We start from the raw sequence: 21,308 nt of genomic DNA on the forward strand, positions 1-21,308 counted from the left end.
CCTCATAGCAAATATATGCTGCTCTGGACACAGTTCCTAAAATGGACAGCAGAGGTCAGCAGAGAGCACTGTGGTCATGACATCTGAGAAATCTAAAAAGATAAGCATTTCCTCTGTAGTATAGAGCCTATAAAAAGTACTGGAAGGATTAAGATTTTTAAATAGAAGTAATTAACAAATCTGTTTTACTTTCTGGCACCAGTTGATTAAAAAAAAAAAAAAAAAAAAAAAAAAAAGTTTTCCACAGGATTACCCCTTTAAATGGGCACTGTCATATCCCAAAACTTTTTATATGTTCTGCTGCTTCCTTTCTCTCTGGTCCCAGAGGTCGTGGGTTGTGCTTCTCCTACCTATACCCATATCTGGTCTAAACTTGCTCAAGTCCCAGAATGTCTCCTACTTCCGATGGCCAGTCAGCTGCAATCTCTTATCCCAGATGTGAACCTCTCGTTTCTCCATATTCTCCACATGCAACGCTGTTGCTCGCTGTTCCTTAATAACGTGGGAGATCTGAGGCCTAGAACAGACTTTGAGGAGACCCTGGTGTCGCATCCATGCACTCTGATGAAACTATCACAACTTAAGAAACTATGCTGCCCACCCGTGCACCTCACTCGTCCTGGTTACATCTCCTCATGGGAGTGTGAGCTGGGAATCACACTTTCGGACTCCGAAGTGGAATACATCCTCACTCATTCCCAAGGCTATTCCAGATGTGTTAGGATTAGGGAATCTCACTTCAAACTATTGTCTCGTTGGTATAGAACTCCAGAATTTTTATTTACTCATGGCCTCTCATCTTTCAAGTCCTGTTGGCGTTGCGGCACGCAGACGAGCAGCCTTACTAAAATTTGGTGGTCGTGTCCTATCATTAGCAAATTTTGGGAGGAAGTGGAGTCTATGATCAACTCTATATTCCGTCACCGATATCACTAGAACCTAGTCTGGTTCTACTGGGGAAACCCTGCCTCGCCACTCGATTACATGAAGACTCACTCGTGGCTCATCTCCTAGCAGCTGCAAAATCTCTCATATCCTTGAAATGGCTAAGCCCTCTGCCTCCTGCAATAGCCAAATGGACTGCAAAGGTCCATCAAATTAACAGATTAGAAAAGATGTCTAGTAGAGCTGAGAGGTCCTATGATAAGAACTTGTCAACATGGCAACCGTGGCTTCTATACTATGGTGAAGATGTGAGGAATTGATTATGGAAAGTTCATGACCTGGTGTCTTCCCTCCCCCCCTCCCCCTCCCTGATTCCAGTTTTGTTCATATTTATCTGGTCTAATGTGACCTATGAGGTCACTGGTGGGTGACATGGCAGTAACAAAAATATAAGAATAATGTAGCGATACAAAATCATCCTATGGTTTCTGAACAAGGGGCAGATCCTAAAAAAAACAACAAAAAAACTAAAAAACTAAGGAACAATCCACTTTTTGATCCAACCTCTGTTTTGGCTTTTGAACTTAAAAACAGGAGGTTACAACAAACAAACAATCTGTAGCTGTTTACAGTACAGCCACATGGGATTGAAAAGTCTCCACAGGTAACACAGAAAGAATCCATCTTTACTTGGGGCCAACTAAACGGCTTATCAACTCTACCCATGGCCTTGTATATGTTCGCTCTCCCTGAAGACCCCCTCAAGTGCACATCAGTGTCCAGTGGGCAGCCCTGCTAAGGGTGGGTTAACATCACGGTTTGTCCCCACCGTTTTCTATCAGGTTTTTTAGTCAAAACCTTATTCTTTAAAACCGGACCAAATTGTATGCAACTGTGTGCTTAAAAAGACCCTGTATACAGTTTGAAAATTTTTTGTCCGGTTGCATTTGGTTTCATACGGTTTTTAACAATTACATCAAATCCGGTTTTATGATTTTTGTTCTATTTAAAGTTTCAATTGTTCTATTTAGAATACTTTAGAATCTACCATATTTTTCGTTGTATAAGACGCACTTTTTGTTCCACAAAACTGGGGGGAAAAAGTCGGTGCGTCTTATACAGCGAATACACCCTTATCGCGCCGGTCCCTGCGGCCATCAACGGCCGGGACTCGCGGCTAATACAGGACATCACTGATCGCGGTGATGCCCTGTATTAACCCTTCAGACGCGGCAATCAAAGCTGACCGCCGCGTCTGAAGGGAAAGTGACACTAACCCGGCTGTTCAGTCGGGCTGTTCGGGACCACTGCGATTTCACCGCGGCGGTCCCGAACAGCCCGACTGAATAGCCGGGTTAGTGCTTACAGTACACCGGCGTACGTGCGTCGGCGTGCGTAACGACGTGATGGCGGCGACGGAGAGCAAGGATACCAGGCCAGCAGCAGAGACGTTCCGGAGCGACGGGGACACGACGACAGCGATGGAGCGACATCCAGGGCAGCGGTGACGGGTCCGGAGCGACGGGGACACGTGAGTATTACTTCCTATGCAGGGGTCTTCAATCTGCGGACCTCCAGATGTTGCAGAACTACAACTCCCAGCATGCCCGGACAGCCAACGGCTGTCCGGGCATGCTGGGAGTTGTAGTTTTGCAACATCTGGAGGTCCGCAGGTTGAAGACCACTATTGGGTTCAAAATCTTAATTTTTTTAGATTTTGCACCTATAAATTGGGTGTGTCTTATACGCCGCTGCGTATAGGACGAAAAATACGGTAAATGCGCAAAGTTAAAAACCATATAGGGAAAACCGGATTAAACTGTAGATATATACAGTTTACTACGGTTCTCATTGATTTCCATGTTAAAAAAAAAAAAAAAATGTTTACGCTTACAATACAGTTTTTCACCCGAACCAAAAACAGTGTTAGAATACGGTTTAGAGCAACTACATACATCAGGTTGCATGCGGTTTCCAATGCATTGTCTATGGATACGGTTGCATACAGTTTCAATTATGAAACCGTACACAGAAAATATGGGGACAAATTGTGGTGTGAACTCACCCTAACTCGCACAGGTCCAGGACACCACCATGCACTCCTACCACCCGTATTGTCCGTGGTTCTTTCTGCTACAGTCCCTCTCTCCTGGTTCAGAGGCAGCGTTTAGAGGACATCCCAGCACTTGGTCAAACTTCTCCTAGGCCCCTCTGATGGGGACGAAGACACCCTCTCCTCCTACACACTCAGCTTTTCCATTGGTCCTTGCTGCAGTCAATCCATCTGCACTGATAGGGGCAACGGCACCAAACCTGGAGGGAAAGTGTAGGAGCAGCACCTTGGGGGAGATTTATCAAAACCTGTCCAGAGGAAAAGATGCCTGTAGCAACCGATCCGCTCAATTTTATTTTTAATAAGCCCTCTGCAAAATGACAGAAGCGATCTGATTGGTTGCTATGGGCAACTTTTCCTTTGCACAGGTTTTGATAAATCTCCCCCCTTGTGTTTGTTTTACTTCCCCCATACTATACACCTGGACTCTGATCAGCACTTTTAGATTTTGTCCCGCCACATAGGAAATGCGCCCTCAACAAATCACTGTCTGAGGTGGGTCATCGCTATCGCACTGAAGCATTTTCCGGAATGTGAAGACAAAACCAGCAAGTGCGAATCAGCAGGGATTGAGCTCCATGGGGGCGGTAGAGAAGCCCTTAGGCCATGTTCACACAGTGTAAGATCTGCAAAATCAAAACACGGGTAAACATTCTGCAGATTTGAATAATCCGACGGGGACTAGAACAGCTCGGAAATGTGACATCTTATAGACCAATGCATTTCCAAGCGAAATCCGCAAAAAATCTAGAATCAATGGGACTCTGCTGCAGAGGAATGATCATGCGGAATATTCTGGTGGACTTCCAAATGGACATTTGGCCATGAGAACATATCCTTAGAAAGAAACATGTCTACAGGGTATGGTCACACGTGCATATTTTGTTGCAGATTTACCGCTGCTGGTCTTCCTGCCTATTGAGGTAGGAAAATCAACAGCAAATTACGCATGTGTGAACATACAGTAAGGTGCATCTGTCACATTTAGCCTTGTTCAATTAGCAACACATTTAAGTAGGTGATAACAGCTGTATGCCAAGAGGTGTAACCCAGGGTCAGCTATGCCCCAGACCTGCTCCTTCTGGTGATTGGCACACAAGGGTCGCCTGCCTGTGGTGGCCCGATGGTGGCTAACTGCGCATCAATGTGTAGGAATAATGGTGTATAAACAAGGAAAATTCACAATCACTTTCAGACTCATTAGGGAAAATGTATCAAAACCTGTGTGGAGGAAACCTTGACCAGTTGCCTATAGCAACCAATCAGATCGCTTATTTCATTTTTAAAGAGGCCTTTAACAAAATGAAAGAAGCAATCTGATTGGTTGCTATGGGCAATTGGTCAAGGTTTCGATAAAGCTCCCCCATTGTGTGCATTAGTATACACATTGATGGTGCATGCGCTAGCTAACTACACAGGACAGCCACAGGCAGACGAGCCCTATGCGTCAAAAGAGATGTGGGGCATAGCGGACCCTGTTCACACCATTCTGACACTCTGGCTGCTATTAAAAAGTATATGTAAAGGTGGTCCTTCATGGGAAGGGTTTATGTAAAGGTGGTCCTTCATGGGAAGGGTTTATGTAAAGGTGGTCCTTCATGGGCAGGGTTTATGTAAAGGTGGTCTGGGCAGGGTTTGTGTAAAGGTGGTCCTTCATTAACAAGGTTTGTGTAAAGGTGGTACTTCATGGGCAGGGTTTATGTAAAGGTGGTCTGGGCAGGGTTTGTGTAAAGGTGGTCCTTCATTAACAAGGTTTGTGTAAAGGTGGTACTTCATGGGCAGGGTATAAGTAAAGGTGGTCTAGGCAGGGTTTGTGTAAAGGTGGTCCTTCATTAACAAGGTTTATGTAAAGGTGGTACTTCATGGGAAGGGTTTATGTAAAGGTGGTACTTCATGAGCAGGGTATAAGTAAAGGTGGTCTAGGCAGGGTTTGTGTAAAGGTGGTCCTTCATTAACAAGGTTTATGTAAAGGTGGTACTTCATGGGCAGGGTTTATGTAAAGGTGGTCTGGGCAGGGTTTGTGTAAAGGTGGTCCTTCATTAACAAGGTTTGTGTAAAGGTGGTCTGGGCAGGGTTTATGTAAAGGTGGTCTGGGCAGGGTTTATGTAAAGGTGGTCTGGGCAGGGTTTATGTAAAGGTGGTACTTCATGAGCAGGGTTTATGTAAAGGTGGTCCTTCATGGGCAAGGATAAAAAGCCCCCAGTTTATTCCCCTCTCTCATGACTGCAGCATATAGGAAATCACACAGCAATGATAATGTCACCTCATATAACCCCTTAAAGACCACGGGCGTATGGGTACGCCCTTGCTCGCTGGTACTTAAGGACCAGGGGAGTACCTGTATGCCTGGTTGACTGCTGAAAATTATCAGCACGCATGCCGTGCCAGTGCCCAGGGGGGTCCTGAGACCCCCCCATGTATGTGATCGCTACAAATCGCCGGTGAAATCAAACCAGTGATATGCAGCGATTCGGGGTCATACGGGTCTCTGGTGAGCCGGAAAATAAGGGGAAACGGGGGTGTCCAAGACCTGGTCGCCCTGAAGGGATAGGAGTTAGGTGGCAGGGGTACAACCCCTCCTATCCCTGCTATTGGTTGGTCAGAAGCATTTTACGTCCTAACATGAGTATTTCCATACTCAGAAGAGATGGGGTGCATTTACTCCAATTACCCTTTGGGAAAAAACTGCACTTTAGTAAAAAAAATTACACATCAGACTAACAAAAAGTCGACAAACACCTGTGGGGTGTAAAGGCTCACTGGACTCCTTGTTACATTCCTCGAGGGGTGTAGTTTCCAAAATAGTATGCCATGTTTTTTTTTTTTTTTTTTTTTTTTGCTGTTCTGGCACCATAGGGGCTTCCTAAATGTGACATGCCCCCCAAAAAGCATTTCAGCAAAATTCACTTTCCAAAATCTCATTGTCGCTCCTTCCCTTCTGAGCCCTCTACTGCGCCCGCCGAACACTTGACATACACATATGAGGTATTTCCTTACTCGAGAGTAATTGGGTTGCAAATATTATGGGGCTTTTTCTCCTTTTACCCCTTGTAAAAATTCAAAAACTGGGTCTACAAGAACATGCGAGTGTAAAAAATGAAGATTTTGATTTTTCTCGTTCACTTTGCTGCTATTCCTGTGAAACACCTAAAGGGTTAACACACTAAATGTAATTTGAATGATTTGGGGGGGAGGGGGCAGTTTTTATAATGGGGTCATTTATGGGGTGTTTCTAATATGAAGGCCCTTCAAATCCACTTCAAAACTTTACTGGTCACTGAAAAATTCCGATTATGAAAATTTCATGAAAAATTAGAAAATTGCTGCTGAACTTTGAAGCCCTCTGGTAAAAAAAAAACATGTAAATTTTATGATGCAAACATAAAATAGACATATTGTATATGTGAATCAATGTATAATTTATTTGGAATGTTTCTTTTCCTTATAAGCAGAGAGCTTCAAAGTTAGAAATATGCAAAATGTTCAATTTTTTTCATCAAATTTTGGAATTTTTCCCCAAGAAATTATGCAAGTATTGACGGAAATTTACCAATAACATAAAGAAGAATATGTCACGAAAAAACACTTGGAATCAGAATGAAAAGTTGAAGCATTCCAGAGTTATTAATGCTTAAAGTGGTACTCCCGTGGAACACTTTATTTTTATTTTTTATTTTTTTAAATCAACTAAAATTTTGTAAATTACTTCTAATAAGAAATCTTAATCCTTCTAGTACTTATTAGTTGCTGAATACTAGAGGAAATTCTTTTATTTTTGGAACACAGAGCTCTCTACTGACATCTCTGTCCATTTGAAGAACTGTCCAGAGCAGGAGAAAATCCCCATAGCAAACATATGCTACTCTGGACAGTTCCTAAAATGGACAGAGATGTCAGCAGAGAGCACTGTGGTCATGATGTCAGCAGAGAGCACTGTCAAGGATGTGGAATCCCTATCGCCCGATGCCCGGGACATGCAATTCCGGGCGCCAGGCAGGTGACATTTTTCCGGCCCTTAGCCCGTCTTTGGGCAAGCAGGACCGGACCTGACAAAAATGGCGGCGCTCAGCAGTCTGTATGGAGCGGGCTCCCGACGCCTGCCCGCTCCATACTTTGCAGCCCCCGGCTGTTCTCAGTAGCCGGGGGCCGGTGTGAGATGGAAATTGGCGACCCATGCAGACTTGCGACAGCTCCTCCCAAAATTTCCACCTAACACTGCCGCTAATAGCCAGAATGCGGCGATTGCCACAGCTGGCTATTATCCCTTTAGATCGCTGCTGTCAAAGCTGACTTTATAGTATAGAGGAAATGGTTTCCTTTTTGGAACACAGAGCTCTCTGCTAACATCATGACCACAGTGCTCTCTGCTGACATCTCTGTCCATTTTAGGAACTGTCCAGAGCAGCATGTTTGCTATGGGGATTTTCTCCTACTCTGGACAGTTCTTAAAATGGACAGAGATGTCAGCAGAGAGCACTGTGCTCGTGATGTCAGCAGAGAGCTCTGTGTTCCAAAAAGAGAACCCTTTCCTCTATAGTATTCAGCAGCTAATAAATACTGGATGGATTAAGATTTTTTTTTAATAGAAGTAATTTACAAATCTGTAACTTTCTGGCACCAGTTAATAAAAAATAAAAAAAAAGTTTTCCACCGGAGTACCCCTTTAAAGTGACAGTGGTCAGATGTGCAAAAAACGCTCTGGTCCTTAAGGTGAAAATGGGCTTGGTCCTTAACCCCTTCCCGCTATTGGACGTATGCATACGTCCAGGCGAATTACACGTTCGCGCAAATAGACGTATGCATACGTCCAAGCGATCTCCTTCTCTGCCGCGGGCAGCGCAGGAGATCGCGGGTGGGACTCAGCTGTCAATCACAGCCGGAGTCCCACCGCAGCTGCCGGGGCCGCGATCGCGCCGGTCCCGGCAGCATTAACCCCATAGATGCCGTGATCAGTTCTGATCACGGCATCTATGGTGTTTGCAGGGGGAGCGCTCTCCCCCTGCCCATCAACGGCGGCGCCGCGATAAAATAAGGTGGATCGGGGGTGTCCAAGACACCCTCGATCCCCCTTGAAGAGATAGGAGTGAGGTGGCAGGGTTGCCACCCCTCCTATTGATCGGCCGAGCGACCGACCAATAGCAGACTGGGGGCGGGGGGGGTTAAAGTTCGGTTCCCCCCCGCTATGCCCACCCATCGGTGTCCGGGCACAGCGGGGGGAACCGTGTAGTATCGGCGGCAGCGGCGGTCACTTACCCGGCGGAGGCTGTGATCATGGAGGCGGTGGAGGTGAGTATGGCGCCGCGTGTCCAGAGTCTGTTGCCTAGCAACATCTGCAGGGCGACAGTTTGTAGAGTGGTCTCTAAACTGTGGCCCTCCAGATGTTGCAAAACTACAACTCCCACCATGCCTTGACAGCTGTTTGCTGTGTTGGCATGCTGGGAGTTGTAGTTTTGCAAGATTTAGAGGGGTTCAGGCTGGAGATCACTGACAGTGGTCTCTAAACTGTAGCCCTCCAGATATTACAAAACTACAACTCCCAGCATGCCCAGACAGCAGTTTGCTGTCTTAGCATGCTGAGATTTGTAGTTTTGCAACATCTGGAGGGCACAGTTTAGAGACCACTGTCAGTGATCTCCAGTCTGAACCCCTCTAAATCTTGCAAAACTACAACTCCCAGCATTCAGGAACAGCAAATGGCTGTCTCGGCATGCTGGGAGTTGTACTTGCGTGCCTCCAGCTGTTGCATAACTACATCTCCCAGCATTCCCTTTGGCAATCAGTACATGCTGAGAGTTGTAGTTCTGCAACAGCTGGAGGCACACTGGTTGGGAAATACCGAGTTAGGTAATAGGTTCTATTACCTAACTCAGTATTTTCCAACCGGTGTGCCTCCAGCTGTTGCAAAACTACAACTCCCAGCATGCACGTTCTGTCAGTGCATGCTGGGAGTTGTAGTTTTGCCCCCCCCCCCCCCCCCCTCCCATGTGAATGTACAGGTTACATTCACACTGGCGGCGGATTACAGTGCATTCCCTGCTTCAAGTTTGAGCTGCAGCAGCCGCAGCTCAAACTCCTAGCGGGAGACTCAGTGTAATCCGCCGTCAGTGTGAACATAACCTAAAAACACTACACTAACATAAAATAAAGAGTAAAACACTACATATACACACGTACACTGCCCCCCCCTCTTCATCCCCAATAAAAATGAAAAACGTATCCTACAGCAGTGTTTCCAAAACGGAGCCTCCAGCTGTTGCAAAACAAAAACTCCCAGCATTTCCGGACAGCCATTGACTGTCCAAGCATGCTGGGAGTTTAGCAACAGCTGGAGGCACCCTGTTTGGGAATCACTGGTGTAGAATACCCCTATGTCCACCCCTATGCAAATCCCTAATTTAGGCCTCAAATGCGCATGGCGCTCTCACTTTGGAGCCCTGTCGTATTTCAAGGAAACAGTTTAGGGCGACATATGGGGCATCGCCGTACTCGGGAGAAATTGCCTAACAAATTTTGGGGGGCTTTTTCTCCTTTTACCCCTTATGAAAAGGTAAAGTTGGGGTCTACACCAGCATGTTAGTGTAAAAAAAAACATTTTTGTACACTAACATACTGGTGTTGCCCCATACTTTAAAATTTCACAAGCGGTAAAAGAAAAAAAGCCTCCAAAATTTGTAACGCAATTTCTCCTGAGGACGGAGATACCCTATATGTGGGCGCAAAGTGTTCTGGGAACGCACAACAAGGCTCAGAAGGGAGAGTGCACCATGTAAATTTGAGGTCTAAATTGGTGATTTGCACAGGGGTGGCTGATTTTACAGCGGTTCTGACATAAGTGCAAAACAATAAATACCCACATGTGACCCCATTTTGGAAACTATACCCCTCACGGAATGTAACAAGGTGTACAGTGAGCATTTAAATAAAATTTTTAATTTGCACAGCCCACTGTTCCAAAGATCCGTCAAATGCCAGTGGGGTGTAAATTCTCCCTGCACCCCTTATTACCTTCCGTGAGGGGTGTAGTTTTAAAAATGGGGTCACATGTGGGGGGGTCCACTGTTCTGGCACCACGGGGGGGCTTTGGAAATGCACATGGCCAAATTCTCTCTCCAAAAGCTCAATGATGCTCCTTCTCTTCTGAGCATTGTAGTTCGCCCCCAGTGCACTTCACGTCCACTTATGGGGTATTTCCATGCTCAGAAGAGATGGGGTTACAAATTTTGGGGGGTATTTTCTGCTATTAACCCTTGCAAAAAATTTGAAATTTGGGGGGGAAACACACATTTTAGTGATTTTTTTTTTTTTTTACATATGCAAAAGTCATGAAACACCTGTGGGGTATTAAGGCTCAATTAATTCCTTGTTACGTTCCTCAAGGGGTCTAGTTTCCAAAATGGTATGCCATGTGTTTTTTTTTTGCTGTTTTGGCACCATAGGGGCTTCCTAAATGCAACATGCCCCCCCAAAAACATTTCAGAAAAACGTACTCTCCAAAATCCCCTTATCGCTCCTTCGCTTCTGAGCCCTCTACTGCGCCCGCCGAACACTTTACATAGACATATGAGGTATGTGCTTACTCGAGAGAAATTGGGCTACAAATTCAAGTATAAATTTTATCCTTTTACCCCTTGTAAAAATTCAAAAATTGGGTCTACAAGAACATGCAAGTGTAAAAAATGAAGATTTTTAATTTTCTCCTTCACTTTGCTGCTTTTCCTGTGAAACACCTAAAGGGTTAAAACGCTGACTGAATGTCATTTTGAATACTTTGGGGGGTGCAGTTTTTATAATGGGGTCATTTATGGGGTATTTCTAATATGAAGACCCTTCAAATCCACTTCAAACCTGAACTGGTCCATAAAAAAATAGCGAGTTTGAAAATTTTGTGAAAAATTTTAAAATTGCTGCTGAACTTTGAAGCCCTCTGATGTCTTCCAAAAGTAAAAACTCATAAATTTTATGATGCAAACATAAAGTAGACATATTGTATATGTGAATCCAAAAAAATAATTATTTGGAATATCCATTTTCCTTACAAGCAGAGAGCTTCAAAGTTAGAAAAATGCAAAATTTTCAATTTTTTCATCAAATTTTGGGATTTTTTTTACCAAGAAAGGATGCAAGTTACCACAAAAATTTACCACTATGTTAAAGTAGAATATGTCACGAAAAAACAGTCTCGGAATCAGATTGATAAGTAAAAGCATTCCAGAGTTATTAATGTTTAAAGTGACAGTGGTCAGATGTGCAAAAAAGGGCCGGGTCCTAAGGTGTAAAATGGCCTGGTCCTTAAGGGGTTAAGGTTTCATGCACGTTTTACAATGACAGTTCTATACTAGTGGGGGAGCCTCCATCACAATCACAGAATATGAGCACTGCCCTACAACACAGTGTTCCCCAACTTTATACCTCTCCAGCTGTAGCTAAAGCTACAACTGCAATGCTGGAAACAGCTGGAGACACTACAATGGCCAGACATCCCTGCGCGCGCGCCCCCAATACAAGCCAACGGCTGCCACTTACTATAGCACTAGACTGACAGCGGCTGAGGCGACGGACCGGAAGTCACTGACACATGGGTGCGCTGCCTCTATTCAGGACCCCACACAACAAAGCCACAGCCCTACAGTTCCGCCCGACTAAAAATCTAAAGGCTCCAGAGTCCGCACGATTTTCATCATCGTTTCATTATGTCGCACAGGCCCCCGCTCGATCAGGCGCACTGCAGACAGGTTACGTGCTGTGTGATCGGGCTCTATAGAGGAAAATGATCAGCGGAGCTGTATGAGGAGGCCACGCCCCCACTGACGTCACCACGGTCGCTGACTGGAGGCCGCGGCTGTAACGTCTGAGGCGCCGGATTTGAAACATAAACGAGAGGCGGCAGCAATATCCCGAAACAGTGAGGTAACCACCGGGGATACCGGGCCGGGGGAGCGGGGTGTACCGCCCCCTATTGTCAGTATAGATTGCTGTATCGTCCGGGTGCAGCCCGGTATACTGTTATGTGGCGGATACGACTGCTCTATGTATACTACAACGGCTGCTGCTGTATACAGAGAGCTAGGACAATGCTATATACCAGTGTTTCCCAACCATGGTGCCTCCAAATGTTGCCAAACTACAACTCCCAGCATGCCTGGTAATGCTGGGAGTTGTAGTTTTGCAACACATGGAGGCACCCTGGTTGGGAAACACTGCTATATACAGTATACTGTGTGTATATATATATATATATATATATATATATATATATATATATATATCTGCTTCTGTCTCTAGAACAATGCTGCTTGTCATTTCTTTTTTTTTTAACCTTATTATTATTACTTTATTTGGTTTTATCATATAGTCTCCTCCTATACAAAACAACAAGGTTGACGACTCTACCTATTTATCTCCAACCCCAAACTGCCCTTACCCCCTCTGTCCCATCTATTGGCAGTAGTGCCATCTTGCATGTAATATAAATGTGTGTGTAGATATATATTAGGGATGTCCCGATACCATTTTTTAAAGACAGAGTACGAGTACCGATACTTTAATTCTAGTACTCACCGATACCAAGTACGAGTACTTTTATTTTTTAAAGGGAATCTGACAGCAGGGTGACCCGGTTTCTGGCGCTGTTTACCGTATGATATGTGGGTCCTTGTTGTGTACAATGGAGGCGGCTGCTGTAGTATGAGCCAAGATTTCTCTCTTCTCCTTTGGGCAGAATTTGCATTGGTGGGGAGCTGAAACTTCGTGCTCCCGTATGCCTTTCTATGCGCTCCCGTAGGCCGGAGTGAAATGTTCGGTCCGGTCGGCTCATTTTTGCGCTGTATGCGCTTTTACAACTGGACCTAAAACCGTGGTTGACCACAGTTTTAGGTCTGGTGAAAAAGCGCATACAGCGCAAAAATAAGCCGACCAGACCGAACATTTCACTCTGGCCTACGGGAGCGCATAGAAAGGCATACGGGAGCACGAAGTTTCAGCTCCCCCCTGCCATATGCGCTCCCGTATGGGAGAAAACGTGATGTGAACCCAGCCTTAACCGGATGATGCGTTTGACATACGGTTTACAATGCTTAGTCAATGCATACTGTTTTCTATACGGTTCCATACGGTTTTTTACTTGAAACCATGTACGGGAACTGTATAGCAAAAACGTGGTGTGCGTTGGACTGTTTTTTCCCGTCTAAATTTGTCGCACAGAAGGTCGCAGTCTAAATATGTGTGACTTTTTTGCGACTTTTGCTTTAGAGGATTTTTAGAACATTATTTTAGACGGAAAAATGCATTGGTGCTGAATTTATCAAAAAACATTTTTCGGCAAAAAGTCTCATCGGCTGAAAGTACGCTGAAATGTCAGACCATGCTGGAGCAGGTTTAAATACAGTCTAAAGCATAGATCCTGAAGTCTGTGCACAGAATTTATCAAGAGCCGTGCGACTTTTGATAAATTAGGCGCACAATAGACCGGCCTAACCCTCTGTAGTTTGGTCTATAGTGATGCGGGACAAACACAACTTTGATAAATATCCCCCAACGTGTCCCATCTTACATGTAGGAAGGAGTTAAAGGTTTTTCTTTTTTTTTTTTTTTTTTTTTGGGGGGGGGAGAGTTTAATATTGATAATCTCTTTTGGATAAACCATTAGGATCAAATATAAGGGACAAGGCTGTAACCCCTGATTGCCTGAAAAAAGGTATCAAAGTTCCAAAAAAAAAAAAAAAACTTTAAGTGAACCTGTCATCACTTTCTTTTCAAACTCGCTTTCATGCTGCCTGAACCAATAATCATCAAGGCGGTTCCTGGTGCCTTCTGCCTACCCTGCCTGGCTTGATTGGGTATATAGATAGGTCTATCTATCAATTTAGGCTGGAAGAGCGAAGAGAAGGTTCCAAGGGACCACACTAAGGGCCTGTGGTTCAAGCAGCATGAAAGTGATGACGGGTTCACTTTTTCTATGGTTGTGTTGCAGGAAATTTGAACAACTTCTGCTGGACTCCATTCCGTCCTCCAGAGTAGTAATAAGCGGCAGAGGCCATATTCGAATTTGCAGTATTTTGTGAATATATGTACGAATATTTGACCTATATTTGTGAAATGTGCATATTTGCTATGTTCCTTTTGTTTGTTTTTTCATGCGAAAATTTGTAATATCGCATAGTGCGAATGCGCAATTATATCTTTCACCTAAAAGAAGGGAGGGTTCAGTGTCTAGTCTGGAAGTGCCGATATTCGCATAAAAATTTGTATAGAAAAAACAAGCGAATATTTGTCATTACGAATATATATGCCTATATTCTAAATTAGGGATCGACCGATATCGTTTTTTTAGGGCCGATACCGATAATCGGTGCAGGTTAGGGCCGATAGCCGATAACTTATACCGATATTCCGGTATAAGTTATCGGCTATTTAACCCCTGCGACACCGCTGCAGATCATTGATTTAAAGCGGGCGCTTTAAATCAATGATCTGCAGTGGCTTTTGCGGGGCCATAGGCCGCCGCCACCACCACCACCCTCTTCTCTCCCCTACCTGTCAGGGTGGTCCGGGCAATCCATCCATCGTTCCTGTAGCGTCCGGGGGCGTTCCGGGTGGAGGGTGGTCCGGTCCGGGCTGTCCTTCTTCTCCGGCGGTCATCTTCTCAACTCCGGGAAGGCTCCGGCCTAGTACGCTGCATAGACGCCGCTGCGTAGCGGCGTCTATGCAGCCTAATAGGCCGGAGCCTGCCCGGAGTGGAGAAGAAGACCGTGGGAGAAGGACAGCCCGGACCGGACCACCCGGAACGCCACCGGACGCTACAGGAACGATGGATGGATGGCCCGGACCACCCCCATTACGGGTAAGTTTAATTTTTTTATTGACTGGGAGGGTGGGGGAGGGTGGGGGAGGGGCCCGACCGGTATAGCGGTATGGGAAAAAATCCATACCGGTATACCGCCTAGCATCACGGTGGGGGGTGCGGTGGGTCGGCGGTGCGGCGGGTCGAGGGGGTGGCCGTCGCGGTGCGGTGGGGGCGGTGCGGGGGGCGGGGCATTATCGGCAAGATAATTGACGATACCGATAATGCCCAAAATCGTGATTATCGGCCAATAATATCGGCCATACCGATAATCGGTCGATCCCTATTCTAAATATTCACAAAGTTCCGAAATTCGCATTTCCGATACTCACGCTCAACACTACTCCAGACTACAGTTTATTGCTGGGGGGGCCTTAAAAAATAAAAACAAAAATGTAATTCCGCAGACGTGTCATTGAAGGGAAACTGACGGGATATTCACCTGCACTGGGTTATACTGCGGGTAAACAGGAGTAAAAAGAGGTATCGCTTGCTGAAATTGGTCCAGTCATTTAGAAAATATGGGCTCGTTTTCTATATTGCTAAATCTCTTTAGTGCTCAATGGAGATGGGAACCGGCTTGCCTCTGTCCTCTAGGCTGCTCTATTTCCACCCTTCTTATGCATAATCATTATTCTTCACTCTTGTGTCACCAAGACACGGGAGTGAAGAAAAATGAACATGCTGCTGCTGCCATCAGCATTAGGACTGCACGAGCATCGCCGATCCCCATAGCAGGCAATGCTGAATATTCCACAGAAAGAATGAACTTGTTCATTCTTTTTGACAGCGGAATTCCAGCATATAGAATGCTCCACTGTGCAGCGGGATCCCATTGACATCAATTTGACTTTGCTGCACTGGAATTTTCCAGCAGAATTCCGCTCGGATATCCCGTATTGGGCATTGGCACTCAGTCTATGTAAAACCTCTCATTTGTGATGATAGGTCAAATCGCTTTTGTCTGGCAATATATATAAATGTGTGTGTGTGTGTGTGTATATATATATAAATATATTACAAAAAACTGCACTTTGAGTATGAAAACTGCATACAGTGGTCCCTCAAGTTACAATATTAATCGGTTCCAGGACGACCATTGTATGTTGAGACCAGAACTCTATGGAAACCTGGTAATTGGTTCTAAAGGCCCCAAAATGTCATCCAAAAATAGGAAAAAGTGAGAATTAAAGAAAAATAAGTAGATAACTAATATAGATAAAGCAAATCCTTACATATAAAAGTAAGAAAGATCTGCTGGGAGCTGAAAATCACTGTCTATGCCAGTGTTTCCCAAGCAGGGAGCCTCCAGCTGTTGCAAAACTACAACTTCCATCATGCCCGGACAGCCAAAGGCTGTCCGGGCATGATGGGAGTTGTAGTTTTGCAACAGCTGGGGGCACTCTGCTTGGGAAACACTGGTCTATGTAGAGGACAGGATCTTCTTTGGGGTCCTGTACAGTACAGGCAGTGTCCTAAAAAAGTAACATGGAGTCGCCCTCACCTGGTGTCCAAAGGAGAAGCTAACCCTGGTACAGGTAAAGTGTACAGAATGTGTAATACCTCCCTGTACTGTAGGGGCGCTACCAGACACCAGTCAGTGCATGCACTTCAGTAATACAGGGGTTTTACCAGTAAAATGCCCATTCCGATTGGTCAGTTCTTCCATCCATTGACACGTTTCACAGATCTGGACAGTCTGTACATTGTATGTTGAGTCTGGTTTCAACTTGCAATGGTCCAGAAAAGACCATTGTATGTTGAAACTAGTGTATGTTGAGGCCATTGTAAGTTGAGGGATCACAGTATAATGTGAACTGGCCTTCAAGTTCAGTTTGCCTGGCAGCAGGATACGGGAGAAACTAAAAGTGTTATCCCTTTGCCCCGAGACTAGTGGTGATCATCAGACTCATGAGTCTAAGGGTGCGTTCACACTGCTGAATTCCGTGAGCGGAGATTCCGCCTGGCGGCTGCCGCTGATTGTGCTTCAGCGCTAGAGCTGCAGGGTACTGAGCCGTCACCATTGACGGCTATGCAGTGCTCGCGGAATTCGCGCAAAGAATGAACATGTTCTTTCTTTGCGCTAAACAATTTCAGCGGCAGAATTGTCCCCGTTCACACTAATGTTAAGTTCACACCGCGGAATTCTGCATGCGGAGTTCGGCTCGGCTATTCCACTGGAATTCCGTAGTGTGAACGCACCCTAAGGCTGGGTTCACACCACGTTTTTGCAATACAGTTCCCATATAAGGTTTTTGATTAAAAAAAAAAAAAAACGGATTCCTCAAAACCGGACTAAACTGTATGAAAAATTGTGTACACATTTGAACCCGTATACGGTTGATAACCATATACAGTTTGAAAAATGATGTGCGGTTGCATCTGTTTTTTAAGGAAAAAAAAGTACACGTTTTTAACTTTTCACTCCATTATGAATAAAGTTTCACTTGTTTGATAAAAATTCCAAGAAAAAAAGACTGTGCAAAGTCAAAAAACATGTGGAGAAAACCGGATGGAACCGTACGCACATACGGTTCTCATTGACTCCTATGTTAAAAAAAACATATACGCTTCAATATGGTTTTTCACACGGACAAAATTGTACAGGATGCATCTTTTGGCATACAGTTTTCAATGGAGAGCCGGTTTTCAAATTGAAAATGTATACGGGAACTGTACTGCAAAAATGTGGTGTAAACTAAGGATCGACCGACTATCGGTTTGGCCGATATCGGCCGATATTCACGATTTTGGACGATATCGGCAATTAACTTGCCGATAATCCGATAATGCCCCGCCCCCCACACCACCCTCCGCACCGCCATCACCCCCCCCCAAACCACCGCACACCGCGCCACGCCGGGCAGAGACCACCGCCACCGCTGCCCGATTGCCTCCCCATCCCTGGTTTTATAATTACCTGTTCCCGGGGGCCGCGCTACTTCTGGCTCCTGCGGCGTCCTGTGTTACGCTGTGCGCTGCGCAATGACGAGTGACATCCTCAACGCGACATCACCGTCAGTGCGCACAGTGACAGCTCAGGAGGACACCGCAGGAGCCAGAATGAGGGGAGGCCATGGGGCAGCGGCGGTCTCTGGCCGGGGCGGTGCGGTGGAGGGTGCGGCGCGGTGGCGGTGATAGGACTCAGGAGGACCCCAGGACAGGAAGGGGGAGAGAAGCGGGTTGCGGCGGCGGTGGCGGTCTCTGGCACCGCAAAAGCTGTTGCAGTTCATTGATTTAAAGCACCCGCTTTGAATCAATGATCTGTAGCAGTGTCGCCTGGAGGGGGGGGGGGGAGATAAATAGCCGATAACTTATATCGGTATAAGTTATCGACTATCGGCCCTAACCTCCACAGAGTATCGGTATCGGCCCTAAAAAATCGATATCGGTCGATCCCTAGTGTAAACCCAGCCTAATCCAGTGTCTCCCAACCAGGGTGCCTCCCGGTGTTGCAAAACTACAACTCCCAGCACGGCTGTCCAGGCATGCTGGGAGTTGTAGTTTTGCAGCATCTGGAGGCACCCTGGTTGGGAAACACTGGTCTAATCGGTGCACCTGGCTGAACTCCAGCAGCAGTAAATGTTTTGATTTTATGTAAGGAATACTATTTTTGATTTTAACCTAGCTAGTAAAGGTCACGACTAAGCGCTAGGCGTAGTGTGAAACGGCCCGTTGACCATGTTGTATCCTTAACCGGACTGTTTGGTAAATAAATGAAGATTGCTTTGATGGGTGAGTGCCATCATCATTTCAACATTGTTACTGGATGCTGACAAGCGAGGATAGAGCTCCACCTGAGAAGCGAGTCAGGACAAATTGTGCAAGTACTGTTCAAGGTGTGGTGCATGTATAGGGGGCAGTGCTGACTGTGCGTTTTTTTAAGTTTACCATCATCAGCCTAATTCGATCACAGGTGCAGTGAGGCAGCATGGAAAATGTAGGCAGCATTAGGAGTCCATGTCAGTGGCGCATGGTCTATGTTGCACTATATGTGCAAGAAAAATTTCTGAAGTGCTTCTTTATGAGTTTTCTTGGCTTTATGCTCAGCTGTCAGCATGTTGGGATCTGTTATATCTATAGTAAAGTTGAGTGGAGAGCAATTGCAAATGACATAATGAAAACACGCATGGGCAAAGTAAAAACCGTATACGGTTTCCCGTATGGAACTGTATACATGTGCGTTTCCCATTGACGTCAATGTTAAAAATAAAACATATGCGGTTGCAGTACGTTTTTAAACCGGAGACAAAACGTGGTCAGGATTGAAGCACTCACCACTTGGCCATTCTCTGATCCCAAACAGAGCCTGGATTTGTTGATAAACATGGGGGGGGTTTATGAAAACCTGTGCAAAGAATCAGAGGTGCAGTTGCTCATAGCAACCAATCTGATCGCATCGTTAATTTTAACGGTTTTGGGTCTGGTCGGCTCATTTTCGAGCAATATCCGGGTTTCTGACCGGACCTAAAACCATCCGGAGGCTGAAAACGTGGTGTGAAAGCATCCTTACCGTCCCAAACCTCTTTGCATGGCTTCATGTAGCCACTACTCCAAACACCTCCTGATAGCTTGGTCAGAACAGCCTAGATTGTGGGCAATTCCTTGAAATGACCATCCTGCTTCTTTAAATCCAATTGTGTTTTACCCTTTCAATATATGTCAACTGTGCAAAATGTTTAGAGTAAACTGTTAAGTCATGTTTGGCTGTTACCAATCTCTCACCAAGAGGTAGATAAGTAGCATCTTAGCCTTTTTATAAGGCATTGGGGGGAAGCACTTGTATGCCCTCTTATGGAAACTCCCATTGTCTAATAAGACCTGTAATCATTTAGAAACCTCCAAGCTGCATGCGGAATTTTCCAGCAATCTTACATTTCTCACTTAGTGCATTGTGGGAGGAGATGGAGATTTATCAAAACCTGTGCAGAGGAAAAGTTGTCTAATTACCCATAGCAACCAATCAGATCATTTCTTTTATTTTGCAGAGGCCTTGTCAAAAATATAAGAAGCGATCTGATTGGTTGCTATGGGCAACTGGGCAACTTTTCCTCTGCACAGGTTTTGATAAATCTCCCCCAATGAGTGTACATAGATATCAGTGAAGAAAAACAAAACTATTGTGGTGCAGGTAGCAAATTTCTGGTGCATTATCTGCTTGGCTCCTGGGATTTGCCCAATCCTGGTGACCACTGCAAAATGCCAATAGGAAATGTAGGATTTAAGAATTTTTTTATTGTTTACCTTAGGCACGACATCTCCCAGGATTCATGGCCTCCAGACTTTGGTGGCTGGAGCAAGACTGAAGATAAGGTGGAAAGAGTGTTTGGAAGTGTATTTCATTGTCTGGATCATCTGTTGCAGGTAATTTGATTTTGTCTGTTACTATATCTATTGCAGAGGTTTTTTTTTTTATATTGAAAAAGAAAATTAATATATATTTTTTTTATCCAACCTAACTTTACAAAATTATAGACAAAGAAGCAGGGTAAAATCTTATTTGGGGATCAATGGTGTAACTTAGGGCTGGGCGGTATACCGGTTCATACCGAATACCGAAATTTTTGTGCTGCTCAATATCAATCTTAACCCATACCGCAATATCGGTTTGGCCCCTCCCCCTTGGGAATGAATGTATTATCAGCCCAGTGCTGCGCTGTCCCCACATCAGGGAACTAATTATATGTGACCCGCGAGCGCTGTTCTGTCCACCCACCCCCCACCCCCCTCAATTAATTATCAGCCTAGTGCTGTCCCCATCAGGATGCTACTCACATATCACACGCATGCGCTGCCCTCCTCCTCCTGTTTGTTGCGGCCGCCGGCGCTGACACTCAATACCAGTGGTTTCCAACCTGCGGACCTCAAGATGTTGCAAAACTACAACTTCCAGCATGCCCGGACAGCCGTTGGCTGGAAGTACCACCAAACCAGGACATAAATTTATGTCCGTGGTCGTTAAAGGGTTAAACTCCATACTATAGGATGTGACAAATTAGTTAATTGCTCGCAACATTTTCCGATTCTCAGGTAGGTTAGATCTTGTTTTATTGTGTACTTTATGTTTGACTCTCTCTAGCATCCAAGTTTTATAACCTCTTGCTTTAAGATGGTTACAAACCGTCTTTTGCTCCGCAACTGAGTTCTCTCTGGTTGAAAAATTCCTTTGTGCTCTAATTAACTCACCAACCGGTATACCCGTTGTTGTGTGATGAGGAAGACAAGAGCTGGCATGCAAAATGGTATTGGTAGGTGCAGGTGTCTATTCTGGATTGAGATACATTGGCAGTTAATGTAAAATCAGGAAACGGAACCTGGTTCTTGTGCCACAAATGTGTAAAACGGAGATTGTGGTCATTGTTGTTCATATAGTGGACAAAGTCTGAAGCTTCTATATCAGTCCCCGTCCGTATGACAATAATGTCATCCACATATCTGCCGAACCATATTATGCGAAGAAGGGGTTTGTTT

The 21,308-nt window shown here is 45.2% G+C and overlaps 2 protein-coding genes across 6 annotated transcripts in view; one reads left to right on the top strand and one right to left on the bottom strand.

Moving 5' to 3' along the window:
- Nucleotides 1-11,660, bottom strand: part of METTL15 (methyltransferase 15, mitochondrial 12S rRNA N4-cytidine) — a 322,508-nt gene extending 310,848 nt beyond the window's left edge. Inside the window, exon 1 of one of the 3 annotated variants that reach the window (XM_056526683.1) lies at nt 11,408-11,513. The gene's annotated coding sequence lies outside the window, so the exon portion shown is untranslated. Of the gene's footprint in view, nt 1-11,407 lie in introns of all 3 variants that reach the window. The other 2 variants (XM_056526681.1, XM_056526680.1) reach the window with 2 other exon arrangements.
- Nucleotides 11,661-11,766: 106 nt separating this feature from the next.
- The window catches only part of KIF18A (kinesin family member 18A), a 141,620-nt gene continuing 132,078 nt past the window's right edge, over nt 11,767-21,308 (top strand). For all 3 annotated transcript variants that reach the window (XM_056526678.1, XM_056526677.1, XM_056526679.1), the window contains exons 1-2: nt 11,767-11,905; nt 20,087-20,201. The gene's annotated coding sequence lies outside the window, so the exon portion shown is untranslated. The remainder of the gene's footprint in view (nt 11,906-20,086; nt 20,202-21,308) is intronic.

The sequence above is a fragment of the Hyla sarda genome, chromosome 6 (assembly GCF_029499605.1).
Source record: "Hyla sarda isolate aHylSar1 chromosome 6, aHylSar1.hap1, whole genome shotgun sequence".
Taxonomy (NCBI): domain Eukaryota; kingdom Metazoa; phylum Chordata; class Amphibia; order Anura; family Hylidae; genus Hyla; species Hyla sarda.